Here is a 15,436-nt window from a genome sequence, read left to right on the forward strand (position 1 = left end):
CCAGCATTTGCTGGAGAAGGGCATCTCACGGCATGCCTGTTAATTAGACTTGTTCCTGCACCCTTCAGTTAAAATTTTAGAAGTGTGATTTGATAACGACGCAGCGATGGAAAGAGGGCATATGTGACCTTGGTGAACAATGGGACAAACAGCGTACCTCCTTAATCAATTACATTAAAGGATCGAGAAAAGAAAGAAACAGAGGAAGGACTGAGAAGGTGGGTGAATTCAATGTCAAATCAGGTACAGAAAGAGAAATAGAGGGGAAAAAAGATTGGAGAGAGAGAGAGAGAGAAAACAAAGGAAAAGTAAGAAAAACCATGTAATTTTAAAATGTGACATTTTTAAAATCTCCAACAATTCACTACCTGAAGAAATGAGACTCCACACTTTTAATTGTTCACTTTCTAGGCCGGAGAGGTTTATTGGCAGTCATTAACAATCACATAGTTAAAGGGGATGCTCACGTTATTAATTACTTTCTGTGGCGAGTTTAACAGGCAACTTCATGAAAATCACAGGGAGCTTAAGGGAGAGATGCTGCTTTTGCAAAGTTAACGGCGCAAATCCGCCAGCAACTTGTGGCAATTTGCAATTCACAAGGTATCTCTTCCTTGGCACAAGTTGCTGGCCAAGTTGCACATTAATAACGTTTCAGAAAATTCTGGGCCAATAGTTTTAAAAAATGGCATAACACAGATACATACCACGGCAATTACATCATAGGGGACTTTCATGGATTAGGCCACGTATTTCAATGTAGCCAAAGAAATTAGTAATTTAGTTTCTGAAAATATTCAATCACCATACCAAAAAACGTGTGGCTTGGACTTTTGATTTACATGAATCTTGGGATGATGACTGCAATTTATACCAAGCATTTTAGGACTTCCTGTGCTGGAATCTAAGCTCCCATATGACTCGGGAGTAATTGCACTATTCATTGTGACAGAACCACACAGACTGGGAAGGTCCCACATTCATTCCCAGTCTGGACAGTACAATTTACCTCAACCCACATGAGCTAGGAAGGGGAAAAAAAAATACATCAACCTCATTGAGGCATCTGAAAGTATTCAGTGGTACAGGGAAGTTACACCCAGTGTACTAATTCAAGTTTGCCACTAGGATGAAATACAATTTATAACAGATAGAAAAAAAAGTCCTCACTTAAAAGGCTGATAAACATTTGGAATAATTTATCAGGTAAGGTAGCAGGGGCAAAGATACTAGTAGTATTAACAATATAGTAGATCCCTGGATTGGGCAAGTAGAACAGTATGGCAACAAGCATCAATGGGACAAATGGCTTTTTCCAGCCATTCTGATAAATCTTTTCACTTACCGAATCGAAGTAAATATTGTGATTACAGTTAACTAATCTTTCCTGCTTGGCTGTACTTTGGATAGCCATCACACAAAAATGATGGCTCTTAAAAAGAATATAAATTGGATGAAGTAATTAAAAAAAAGTTAGCCATTTAGTTTTTAAAATGGTTAGTGTTTACTGGAGGCATTTAAAGGGAATTGGATTAAGTGGCTTATTTACACATCACTATAAATGGTAATTCTAATAAAAAGATTTGGACTTTCATTTGGGTTGCAGTGTTTGGCTGCCCTGCCATATCATCATGACTTTATTTTCCAAATTATGCTATAAAAAACTAAATCTTATTAACTGGAATTTATATAAATACAGCATGCTGTAATTATCGAATTAAAAAACAAAACACAGTCTACAGGGTATTTTTATTTGAAAACTATTTTAAGTCCATTCTAAAATGGCTGGCGTGGCACAGCCTCACCAAGTGGCCCGGTCAGGTTCTGTGCAACCTCCAAATTGGGTACAGTTAGGCACTCGGCACTTTGAGTCACTACAATTCACCACTAAGGGCTGCAGAAACAGATGAAAATCCAAATACAGTTTTCCCATCTCAGCATTTTTAAATGTTCAAATCAAAAGAGCAAATTTTTACATTCCAGCGAACGTCTTTACTCATGAGTGATGTTAATGCCAGGAAATTAACCATTTTAACACCATGGCACATAGCATCATACAACACTCCAACACTCCCTGGCCAGGTTTACTATAGTCCAAATAGAGAACAAAGCTGTCTACTCTAGGCCAATAAGGTTTCTTAACCAATTCTGATGAAAGCACATCGACCTGAAACGTTGGCCCCGATTTTCCCGAAGGTGCGGGGAATTGTCGGGTTTCCCAAATGTCGGCTTCCAACCCGAATTTAAATGGGTGAGCCAGCTGCACGGAATTTTCCCTCAATTGGCCAATTAATTTCCAGCATGTGGGCACCCTTGCTAAGTGTCCATTTCCAGTCAGAAAGCCCCACAGTATGATGTCATCATTCGTGGTGCTTTTAAAGTCTCCAGCAAGCTTCTCAACCTCTGCAGGCTTCCCAACCAGTCGTACAGAATGGCAGAGGAGCCTGCACCAGCTGCTGCCAGCGGCAGAGGCCGAGCTACCACCAAATTTGATGAGACCTCATTGCAGACATTGGTGGATGGGGTTAGGGCCCACAGGGAGGTCCTTTTCCCTAGCTCAGGGAGGAAGAGGCCTCCCAAAGAGACCAGGGCTGCATGGATGGAGGTGGCTGCAGAGGTCAACTCTCAGGGAGTCACCCGTCGGACCTGGATGCAGTGCAGGAAGCGCTTCCATGACCTTCACCGTACAGGAAAAGTAAGTATGAAGTTTCTATCACCCTCAACCTGATCCCCATTGCCTTTCCCCAAGAGCACTCAGCTTCAGCAATCACTTCCTCCACATCCCACTTCACAGTCACATCCATGCACCCTTACCCATTCCCTCTCTCTCTATGCTCACATTCACATAACTATTCCACCATGCAGCCCTCACACTGCCTCACTCTGATGCTTGGAACACAACTGACAACACATAGGGAGGGCCCTTGGTCTTGCAGCCTCACAGCATCTTTGTCTCCTTCTAAGTATCTATGCTATGCAATCTCTACACTCACTCCTGCACTCTCACTCAAACTCCACTTGTCTCCCTCATTGCAGGAAAAGAGAGCTCACAATAGGAGAGAGCGAGCGAGGACTGGAGAAGGACCACCCTCAATTGCCCACCTGACCCCCTGGGAGGAAGCAGTGATGGAGATTGCTGGGGCTGACGTGGCTGCGGAAGCTGGGGCAGGAGAGACAGGAGCAAGCCCACAAGCTGGTAGTTTCCCATTTCTCTCATTGACGTAGCATGAGTCGCTGATATGATTCTGAAGCTACATCATTTGGACTTATGAGCATCTGCCAAATCCAATGTGCAAGTAGCCTTGGCATCACATCTCTAACTCTTTCCTTTACTCCCCCACAGGACCATCCGGAGCCCCCGTCACCACTGCCGAGGAGGAAAAGGCTTTGCAGCTAGACTCCTCAGAGGAAGCTCCAGCCTCTGAGGGCGCAGCGTCAGCAGAAGTAAGCGCACCCAGCACCAGCGCAGACACTCACACCTCGGGGGGGCCTTCGGGACATAGAGTAGTGTTGTCACCTGGTGTTTCACAGCTCACAAGTGAGCATCAGCAGATTGTGGAGACAGGGACAGCAGTGGAGAGTCCTCGTCGGAGGGCACAGGCCTCTGCCAGCTCAGCTGCACGTCGACCCTATGCCTCTGGGTCCATCCGCAAGAGAGGAGGTGATGGATCTCCATGCATAGATGCAGGAGTCTCTGGCAGGTTTTGTCTCCAGGGTCGCTGCGAGTGTGGAGTGAATGGAGGAGTCCATGGCGAACATGAGCACAGCCTTTTGGGAGTCATTGGCGCATGAAAGCATCACCACGGAAAGGATGGCTATCTCCGAGGAGAGGAGGGCTGCGGCCGAGGAGAGGAGGGCTGCGGCCGAGGAGAGGAGGGCTACGGCCATGGAGGAGCTTAGTCGCCAGGGTATCAAAAACATGGTGAGTGCTCAGAATAGAATGACATCTCTTGAGCACCGAAACCAGACCTTCATGGAAGTCCCTCTGAGCAGGACTTCCAGTGCAGAGACGGGTCCCCATGGCCCCCCTGATGTGCAGCAAGGTGCTCTCCAGCCACTTGCAGGCGCTGAGGGGGAGCTGACCCACGAGAGGGAGGTTGTTGGCACACCTCAAGGAAGTGGGGGCTCCTCTCCACGCGCTCACACTTCCATGCCACTTCAGAGCCCTTGGTCAGAGCCCCGCCGGAGTCCACACCCAAGTGAGATAGGAGTCTCAACCCCTGCACAGCCACAGGAGCAGCAGACTGCTGGCGAGCCCTCACAGGCTCGCCACCCCAGAGGATGCCCACCAAAGGTGTCGAGACAGGAGCAGCAGGAAAGTGAGCAAGGGGCTTCCACATCTGCTGAAGCCACAGGGGTACCACTACGTAGGAGCACGCGCAAGAGAAAAATAAAGCACCACTAATCACAAGGGTAGTCACTTGGGTGAAAAGTCTTGTATATAGTTTTAATGCCATCAGTTTCCTGTACATAAAAAATCTGGTGGCAACTGCTGCAGTTATGGCGTCTGTCATTTGGCGAATGGGGATATCACATCGAGGCCTTAGGATTACTTGCAGATGTTAGCAAGCTGGTCAAATAGGTAGAAATGCGCAGGCATGGGCCACTGTCCATGGTCAGTTAAGAAGCAGCGAGGCTACAGTGTTTGATGTACCAGGCTACGCAAATCTGGCCAGGATGAGTGCGTTCCTTGCATTCCGCCCAGCAATGTTCTCGCGCACTGGTGCCGCTGGTTGACGGGCCTCTGCAGGATGCTCGTTTCCGTCCTCCTCCTCCTCAGCATCATCCTCATCCGAGGCGGCTCTGTGAGGAGCCTCTTTGTCCTGCGGAATCGGCAAGCCATGATGCGGTGTCATGTTGTGAAGCACACAGCATACCACGACGATTTTGGAGATCCTGGCTGATGAGTACTGTAGGGCTCCACCTGATCTATCGAGGCATCTGAAGCGCATCTTTAGCAATCCGATGGCTTGCTCGATAATGCATCTGGTGGAAATGTGGCTGGAGTTGTAGCGCTCCTCAACTTCGTTGGCTGGTCTCCTCAACGGCGTCATTAGCCAAGACCGCAGGGGATATCCCTTGTCTCCAAGTAGCCATCCCTGAAGTTTGTTTGGCAGACTGAGTAGCGGAGGCACACTAGACTGGTGCAGTATGAAGGAGTCATGGCAGCTGCCAGGGAACCTGGCACAAACATGCAAAATCACCTTCTTGTGGTCACACACCAGCTGAACGTTAAGGGAGTGGAAGCCCTTGCGGTTGACAAAAACTCCTGGATTGCGGTGGGGTGCCCTAAGGGCCACACGTGTGCAGTCAATGACGCCCTGCACCCTTGGAAAGTCTGCCAGCTGAGCTAATCCAAGCGCTCGTGCCCTCACATTAGCGCGATCCTGGGTGAAATGGATGTGATTGTGCGCGAGGGCAAAGAGGGCATCGGTGACCTGTTTGATGCAAGTGTGTGCGGCCGCCTGGGAGATGCCGCTGATGTCTGCTGCTGATCCCTGGAAGGAGCCTGAGGCATAAAAGTTGAGTGCAGTGGTGACTTTGATGGCCGCTGGTAAGGAGTGTCGACCTGGTGCTCTGGGCTCCAGGTCTTGCTGGAGCATTGCGCAGATGTCAGTCACTACCTCTCGCGAAAGTCGGAGCCGCCTTTGGCACTGCTGCTCAGTCATATTGAGGTAGCTCACCATGTGTCTGTAGACCCTGTTTGGGGGGTATCTCCTGCGCCAACGGCCTTCCATGCGCTGGCCCCTTTTGGCCTGTGCTGCCTCAGGTGGCTGAGCGGCAGCCTATCGCTCCTGCTGGTGCTGCTGTTACATAAGAACATAAGAAATAGGAGCAGGAGTAGGCCAATCGGCCCCTCGAGCCTGCTCCGCCATTCAATAAGATCATGGCTGATCTGATCCTAACTGCCAATCCACTATCACTGTTGTTGCTGGATCTGCTCCAGCCTCCTCTGCTGTTGGAGATCCTCTAATGCCAAGAAGGGAAGGAACAAAAAGCCTCCCATGCTTCTGGCAGATGCCTCTGTTGAGGAAGTGCTGAGTGAGGGTGGTGAGAGGGGCTTCCCAGGAGCTCACACTGGAGAAGTGTGTGAGGCTCCAACCTTCCACAGCTGTGCCTAAGCCTTCAACAAGTTGCCCCAAGCCTGGAGCAACAAGGTCCTGCAGCCTACCAATGCTGTCTGATTAAATCTCTTCATTCCTGATTGACCTGCAGCTGAAAGTAAGCAAGCCAACATTGTTCACGCCAGGTTTCATCAGCAGTGTTCCCACCAGGCGCGGTTTACGTGGGGAACGGCTGAAAATTGCAAGGGCCCCTTAAAATTGGATTACAGCTGCCAATTATTGATCATTAGGCTCCCGACGACCAGTCCCGCCGGCTGCAGGCGGGACTGATTCGGGTCGCACTGAAACACCGGGGCGAAAGTCGGGCGGGGCGGGTCGCGACCCCCATTTGAGATTTTCAGCCCTCGCCCACCTGAAACCCCGCCCGACAGCACCAGGAAAATCGGGGCCGTTAACTCTGTTTCTCTCTCCACAGATGCCATTTGACCTGCTGAGTGTTATCCAGCATTCTCTGTTATTTTAGATTTTCAGCATGCACAGTAATTTCCTTTTGTTTTAAGGTTTCTAAATCACCAATCTCAGAGGGCCACTTTCTACCCCCCACCCCCACTCCTGCATTTTCCAACCATCCATCTGACTGAAACTACCAATCTGTACTGAAGTGTGGGCAGTTGGTTCTAGGTTGAAGTTATGCAACCTCACTCTCTGCAGGATCCTTACTGCCTATAGAGGAGGCGACATCCACCACAACAGTGCAGGCTGGAACCAAATCCAGATGCTAGGAGTGAAAGGGCACAGTGATAATCCACAGCAAACCAAATCAGATAATGAGAAGCAGACTAAAACTGTAAATGAGAGAGAGAGCGGAAGCGCAACTTGTACAGGAAACTTTCGATTTACCGGCACCTAAATAACCGGAAATGTCGGTTAACCAGTAAATTCAGGAGTAGGTTTTACTTCATATTTATTTGCCTTCTTCCATCTGTGCTGTGCAAGGGTGTGGCTGCAGCTGTTGCTAAGCTAGAGACGCTTGAAACTTGTGTTCATCGTTCTAGTCAACAGGGCTTGTTGCTTTATACGGAGCTGTCAGCTCTCCCTATCTTTTACTATAGCGTTCAGTTATCCGGAATTTTTGATGAACCGGCACCACGTCGGTCCCGTCCGTGCTGGATAAAAGATTTAGTTGATTTTAAAAGATTAGCAGAATCTTTAATAAAGTCATTCTACTGCAAACACGATATTACAGCATGCCACTTCCACAATATATATAAATACACCGACAGCAATGGGCAGCAGAGGGGATGCACCATCCAAAACTCAACCTTTTATAAAAAATAAAAAAAAAGTATATTTTTCAAGAAGTACAGAGATAAATACTTGAAAATCATTCTGCTTAAGTATGTGTAAAATGAGTTAGTCATAGGGCCAGATCCTGCAGCATTGCTTTAAAAAGGGATTTTGTGTGCAACTGTGTCAGGTCACGTATCACAGCTTCAAGATTAGCAGCAACCCGTGCTGGTACTCTACATTTTTGACCGATATTAGTCTGGGGTTGGATCTTTCCAGTATTTACTCTCACACACACCTCCCTTCTGCCCTTGTACATAGGAATTTCTAGACGAAAAAAGGCCCACAGCTCATCTAGTTCAGCTTCTACTATCCTGGTCATCACGTGATACAACAATAATGGAGTTGTTGACTAATCATAGTAATTAGTCAGTCAAACAGACCCAGACATGAGGCAAAGAAAAAAAAGTGGAGGAGCGCTTTGGAAACCGCACGTCCAACCTGTTCCTCCCAAGAATGCTACACTTAGGTCATGTCTCAAATTACTCACACACCATATCCCAAAATGTTATTTCCTGAAACGAACCCATCTAATTTGCATTTGAATGAATCAATAATATCTGCTTGATACGTTGATCCTGACCAACGGTTCCACCACAGACCCAATTCACGTATGGACCGGGGTCAAGCAAGGCTGTCTCATTGCACCAACGCTCTTCTCGATCATCCTTGCTGCAATGCTCCATCTCACCCCTCAGTAAGCTCCCCGCTGGAGTGGAGCTAATTTATAGAGCAAACGGGAAACTATTCAACCTCCATCGCCTCCAGTCCAGATCCAAGGTCGTCCCATCGCCTCCAGTCCAGATCCAAGGTCGTCCCATCCTCTGTCGTCGAATTATAGTATGCAGACGACGCTTGCGTCTGCGTACACTCGGAGGTCGAACTCCAAACAGTCGTCAACACCTTCACCGAAGCGTACGAAAACATGGGCCTTACACTAAACATCCGTAAGACAAAGGTCCTCTACCAACCTGTCCCCGCCACACAGTACTGCCCCCCGATTATCAAAATCCACGACAAGGCCTTGGACAACTTTCCATACCTCGGGAGCCTACTGCCAACAAGGGCAGACGTCGAAGTGTGCAGTGTGCCAGTGCAGCCTTCGGTCGCCCGAGGAAGAGTGTGTTTGAAGACGAGGACCTCAAACGCAGCACCAAGCTCATGGTCTACAGAGCAGCAGTGATACCCGCCCTGCTGTATGCCTCAGGGACATGGACCATGTACAGCAGGCACCTCAAAGCACTGGAGAGGTACCACCAATGCTGCGTCCGCAAGATCCTGCAAATCCATTGGCAGGATAGGCGCACCAACGTCAGTGTTCTCGCTCAGGCCAACATCCCCAGCATCGAAGCTTTGACATAGAAACATAGAAGATAGGAGCAGGAGGCGGCCATTCGGGCCCTCGAGCCTGCTCCGCCATTCAATGCAATCATGGCCGATCATCCAAATTAAGTACCCGGTCCCTGCTTTCTCCCCATACCCCTTGATCCTTTTAGCCTTAAGAAATATATCCAACTCCTTCTTGAATATATTTAATGAATTGGCCTCTACTGCCTTCTGTGGTAGAGAATTCCACAGGTTCACCACTCTCTGGGTGAAGAAATTCCTCCTCATTTCTGTCCTAAATGGCTTACCCCTTATCCTTAGGCTGTGACCCCTGGTTCTGGACTCCCCGACCATCGGGAACATCCTTCCTACATCTAGTCTGTCCAGTCCTGTCAGAATTTTATAAGTTTCGATGAGATCCCCTCTCATTCTTCTAAACTCCAGCGAGTACAAGCCCAATCGACCCAATCTCTCCTCATACGTCATTCCTGCCATCCCAGGTATCAGCCTGGTGAATCTTCACTGAACTCCTTCCATGGCAAGAACATCCTTCCTCAGATAAGGCGACCAAAACTGCACACAATACTCCAGATGTGGTCTCACCAAGGCCCTGTACAACTGCAGCAAGACATCCTTGTTCCTGTACTCAAACCCTCTCGCTACAAAGGCCAACATACCATTTGCCTTTTTAACCGCCTGCTGCACCTGCATGCTAACCTTCAGCGACTGGTGCACAAGGACACCCAGGTCTCGTTGCACTTCCCCTTCTCCCAAGCTATTGCCATTCAGATAATAATCTGCCTTCCTGTTTTTGCCACCAAAGTGGATAACCTCACATTTATCCACATTATATTGCATCTGCCATGCTTCTACCCAATCACCCAACTTGTCCAAATCATCCTGTAGTTTCTCGGCAACCTCCTCACAGCACACATGCCCACCCAGCTTTGTGTCGTCTGCAAATTTGGAGATATTACATCTAGTTCCCTTGTCTAGATCATTAATATATATTGTGAATAGCTGGGGTCCAAGGACCGATCACTGCGGTACCCCACTAGTCAATGCCTGCCACTCGGAAAAAGACCCGTTTACTCCAACTCTTTGCTTTCTGTCTGCCAACCAGTTCTCTATCCAAGTCAATACCTTGCCCCCAATCCCATGTGCTTTAACTTTACACGCTAATCTCTTATGCGGGACTTTATCGAAAGCCTTCTGAAAGTCCAAATACACCACATCCACTGGTTCTCCCTTATCTATTTTACCAGTTACATCCTCAAAAAATTCCAGTAGATTAGTCAAGCACGATTTACCTTTTGTAATTCCATGTTGACTTTGTCCGATCCTGTCACTGTTTTCCAAGTGTTCTGCTATTACATCTGTTATAATGGACTCTAGCATTTTCCCCACTACCGATGTCAGGCTTACCGGTCTGTAATTCCCCGTTTTCTCTCTACCACCCTTTTTTGAATAGTGGGGTAACATTAGCTACCCTCCAATCCATGGGTACTGTTCCAGATTCCATCGAATGTTGGAAGATGATCAGCAATGCATCTACTATTTCTAGGGCCACTTCCTTAAGTACCCTAGGATGTAGATTATCAGGCCCTGGGGATTTATCGGCCTTCAATCCCATCAATTTCCCTAACACCATTTCCCTACAAATACTGATTTCTTTCAGTTCCTCCCTTTCATCAGACCCTATGTTCCCCGACATCTCTGGGAGGTTATTTGTGTCCTCCTTAGTGAAGACAGAACCAAAATATGTATTTAATTGGTCTGCCATTTCTTTGTTCCCCATTATAAATTCCCCTGATTCTGACTGCAAGGGACCTACGCTTGACTTCACCAATCTTTTTCTCTTCACATATCTATAAAAGCTTTTACAGTCAGTTTTTATGTTCCCTGAAAGCTTACTCTCATATTCTATTTTCCCCTTCTTAATTAATCCCTTTGTCCTCCTTTGTTGAATCCTAAACTGCTCCCAATCCTCAGGTTTACTGCTTTTTCTGGCCAATTTATATGTCCTCTCCTTGGATCTTATGCTATCCCTAATTTCCCTTGTTAGCCACGGTTGAGTCGCCTTTTTTGTTTTATTTTTATGCCAAACTGGGATGAACAAATTCTGTAGTTCATCCATGCGGTCATTGAATGTTTGCCATTTCCTATCCACCGTCAACCCTGAGTGACATTCCCCAATCAATCCTACCCAACTCACGCCTCAGACCATCGTAGTTTCCTTTATTTAAATTCAGGACCCTAGTTTCTGAGTCAACTACTTCATTCTCCATCTTAATGAAGAATTCTATCATATTATGATCGCTCTGACCCAAGGGGCCTCGTACAACAAGATTGCTAATTAATCCTTTCTCGTTACATAATACCCAGTCTAAGATGGCCTGATCTCTGGTTGGTTCCTCGACATATTGGTCCAGGAAACCATCCCGTAAACACTCCAGGAATTCCTCCTCCACAGTATTGTTAATAATTTGGTTAGCCCAATCTATATGTAGATTAAAGTCACCCATGATGACTGCTGTGCCCTTAATGCACGCTTCTCTAATTTCCCTTTTAATGCCATCCCCAACCTCCGCATTACTGTTTGGAGGTCTACATACCACTCCCACTAACGTTTTCTGCCCCTTGGTATTTCTCAGTTCTACCCATACAGCTTCCACATCATCAGAGCAAATATCCTTCCTTACAATTGTGTTAATCCCTTCTTTAACCAGCAATGCTACCCCACCTCCCTTTCCTTTTTGCCTATCTTTCCTGACTATTGAATACCCCTGGATGTTGAGTTCCCAGCCTTGGCCACCCTGGAGCCATGTTTCCGTAATCCCAATCAAATCAAGCTCAATCAGCTCCAATAGGTGGGTCACATCGTCCACATGCCCGAGATGAGACTCCCAAAACAAGCGCTCTACTCGGAGCTCCGACACGGCGAGAGAGTCCCAGGTGGGCAGAGGAAACGCTTCAAGGACACCCTCAAAGCCTCCTTGAAAAAGTGCAACATCCCCACTGGCACCTGGGAATCCCTGGCCCAAGACCGCAAAAAGTGGAGGAGAAGCATCCGGGAAGGCGCTGAACACCTTGAGTCCCTTCACCGGGAGCAAGCGGAAGCCAAGCGCAAGTCAACCCAAGTACCCCACCCACCCGTCCCTTCAACCACCGTCTGCCCCACCTGTGACAGAGACTGTAGGTCCCGCATTGGACTCATCAGTCACCTGAGAACTCATTGTTAATGTGGAAGCAAGTCATCCTCGGTTCCTAAGAAGACAAGTATCTCCTTTCACCATCTCACTAGGGAGCCTGTTCCAGAGATTGACCACTCGCTCACTGAAATAATGTTTCCCTAGATTAGTTTTCAATTTACCCCTTCCTTCCCCCCCCCCCTTCAAGCGCAGACCGTGTTGTATTTTTAAAGCAAAGGTTTCAGTGCGTAAAAAATGTACAAGTTCAATGATGGCATGATAAATGCTATGTAGAAAGTCATTACAAGGTTAAAGACGAAGGAACAGTACCATTTAAGCCTGGAAGTGGATGCTAATCTAATGGCATGTATATTACAGAAGAAAATGGCAAGTTGATCTGTCATTTCAAATGTACTGCAAGACTTTGTTAACTCAACCGATTGTTGATCAGCAAGACAGCAGACAAACTATGCCAAGAATTTTTGTAGTCTGTAATCTAAAGTACAGTAAACACGCACTTTAAGCAAAATTAAATAGTCCTACTGCAGAGGTTTACAGGATAACAAACGTGGCTGGTAGATAGTTACAAGGCAGTAATTCAGTTAAGCATATTTAATGAAATCATAATCCATGACAGCAAAACTCAAATGGAGTGAAATAATTTGCAACTCCGTCTGATATTTGTTTTTCCTTATTTGGGATTTATTAAACTTTAACAAACATTATCTTGAAAAGAAAAACACTTGCATTAATATAGCGCCTTTAATGATCTCGGGACATCCCAAAGCGCTTTACAGCCAATGAAAACTTTTGAAGTGTAGTCACTGTCGTAATGCAGGAAACATGGCAGCCAATTTGTGCACAGCAAGCTCCCACAAACAGTTGTGTGACCAGATAATCTGTTTTAGTGATGTTGACTGAGGGATAAATATTGGCCAGGACACTGGGGAGAACTCCCCAGCTCTTCTTCAAAATAGTGCCATGGGATCTTGTACGTCCACCTGAGAGCGGCAGGGCCTCGGTTTAACGTCTCATCTGAAAGACGGATACAATGACAGAGCAATATACAGAAAACATGGAAGAGGGGGAAATGAAGTCACAAGCGATGAATATACAAGGCCCCTGAATGCCATATTAAAATGCAGTATTACCAGATAATGCAGCTTGATTGTACACCTAACTGATGCACTGTGGACACCAGTTTGATTCACCCCACCTCACTCACTTGCTACTCAGTTGTGTTGTTTTGAAAAGGAAACAAATGCAGGTCAGGTAGTTCCCAATAAAAAGGAAAATAAATTCAATCATCAAACTTTTTCCTTGCTGCTTATTTGCAAGGAATGTATCTGATCCGAGTTAAAATTCCAACTTTTCTGAAACATACCATCAACATTTATTGCATTTTGTTTTGTTTTTGATCATTCTTTTTCCGGGAAAAAAAGGTTAGTCATTGCCAAAGATACTGAGCACTTGAACAACATTTTTGCATTTGTGGCAAAAATCTTTTCCATTCCAGGTGACGGCACTTTTAAAATCTTAAAAGCGCACATAATGACATTTTTTTATTATATGCTGTTTCACTAATTGGTCAGCAGGGGGGTGTTTTCAACATCTACACAGACCATTACATGATCAGTTTACCATTTTCAGATCTTTGCATGCAGGAAGGAAAAAAGAAGTTTTGGGTTAATACAAAATACACAATTATTTTTCAATTTTCATGACTATCAGAATTTAAAAAAAAAAAAATTGGACAGCAGTAATGCAACCGTTCTACGGTAGCAGACCTGTTCATGCATCCTTAATAGCTCAGTGGGCAGATGCAATGCATGCTGTGCTAGACAGACTAGAAAGTTTTGATCCCCATTCTGTGCAAATCTCAGCTAAGAGACTACAACTGACCACAGTATCATCAGACTTGGGGAGGGGAAAAGTTACTCCTGATCATTTTCCAGTGACCCTTGCTGAGCGAAGGGACTACTGTTATCCAAGATACATGGCAGCCACTCTGTGCCAGTAGTACAGGAAACTTTGTGATATCCGGCACCGACGGGTTGCCGATCTATCAAAACTGCTGGACATACAAAGTTAATGTTGAAGCATACGGAGGTTTTCATCTCCGTATCTGACAACAAACACTGTTGCTTAGCAACAGCTTCTAAAGAGTTGGCTGCAGCTGCAAACGTCTCTAGCTGAAGCTGTTGCTATAGCTACAGACCTTGCAGTGCCTTACTGGGAAAAAAAAAAGAACGAGAACTAAAAAAACGGCTCCTGATTTTTGCCGTTAAAGAGAGTATTCCGGACATACAACCTCCGGATAAACCAAAGTTTCTTGTACCATAAAATCAACAATGAGTTGAACAACAGTGGCAAAGTCATGATGCTGTGCTATGATGTCACCACATACAAACGACTGTTATTTCTGTTGTGATATCATGATGGCACTGCTCCATGCAGGACAACCAACTGCATATTACAAACCTAAATATTTTTTTTATTCGTTCTTGGGATGTGGGCGTTGCTGGCAAGGCCAGCATTTATTGTCCATCCCTAATTGCCCTTGAGAAGGTGGTGGTGAGCCCCCTTCTTGAACTGCTGCAGTCCGTGTGGTGAAGGTACTCCCACAGTGCTGTTAGGGAGGGAGTTCCAGGGTTTTGATCCAGCGACGGATATGGGAGAACTACGCTGCCACGTGAAAGCAGCTGAAGATTAATTTTAAAATAACATCCTCCATATTGCCGAACGAGACAAAAAGGTCTAAAGCAGCCCTTTGAAGAGACAAAGTAGCATAACATATGAATATTTTGCTTGCATAACTGATCAAGGGTGAATGAACTACTAGAGGTAAATCCAATCAGGGAGGCCATTCCAAAGAAGAGTCATTTGAGTTATTTGTGTCAATGGGACATGTGAAACCATCCAAACACAGACAGGCTGTCATTGTTTGCGCCTCTACATTTGTAGATTGCGAACAGCGTTGACATTTTTCATGTAGATTACTTCTGTCTCACAGACTAATCTTCAAACGCAGGACTTGTTTATCCAAAGAGTTTAATGCATTTAAAATTAATGTCTCACGTATCAGCAGTTTCTCGCCATCCCCCACGCCCCCACCCTCCCATTTGCCATGAATGAAGCAGGGTTTGTAATACAACTTAATAGGCTTGTGCTCACATTATTCCTACAAGGACTATATGCAGTGGAATAAAACTATTATTTATTTCTAAAAAAGGTATTTTGTCAGCCAGAAGTTTGTAAAGGATCTCAACTGATTGGGTTTGTGTGTTTTAACTCTTCATAAATTGGCTCCAGACTGCTGTAATTAAATTAATTCGGTGTCTTCCTCATATTACTATTTCTGTAAATAAATCTATTCATGAATAAACCCCATGTTATAATTTAGCTATTTATTATTCACCATCCGAAGTTGCGGGGGACATACATAGAAACATAGAAGATAGGAGCAGGAGTAGGCCATTCGGCCCCTCGAGCCTGCTCCGCCATTCA

At 46.0% G+C, this 15,436-nt stretch overlaps 1 protein-coding gene across 2 annotated transcripts in view; it reads right to left on the minus strand.

The window, feature by feature from the left end:
• vamp4 (vesicle-associated membrane protein 4) overlaps nucleotides 1-15,436 on the minus strand; it is a 91,517-nt gene that overhangs the window by 52,100 nt on the left and 23,981 nt on the right. The window lies entirely within an intron of this gene.

Source organism: Somniosus microcephalus, chromosome 3 (genome assembly GCF_052327205.1).
Source record: "Somniosus microcephalus isolate GS21.2 chromosome 3, FLI_Smic_1.0, whole genome shotgun sequence".
NCBI lineage: Eukaryota > Metazoa > Chordata > Chondrichthyes > Squaliformes > Somniosidae > Somniosus > Somniosus microcephalus.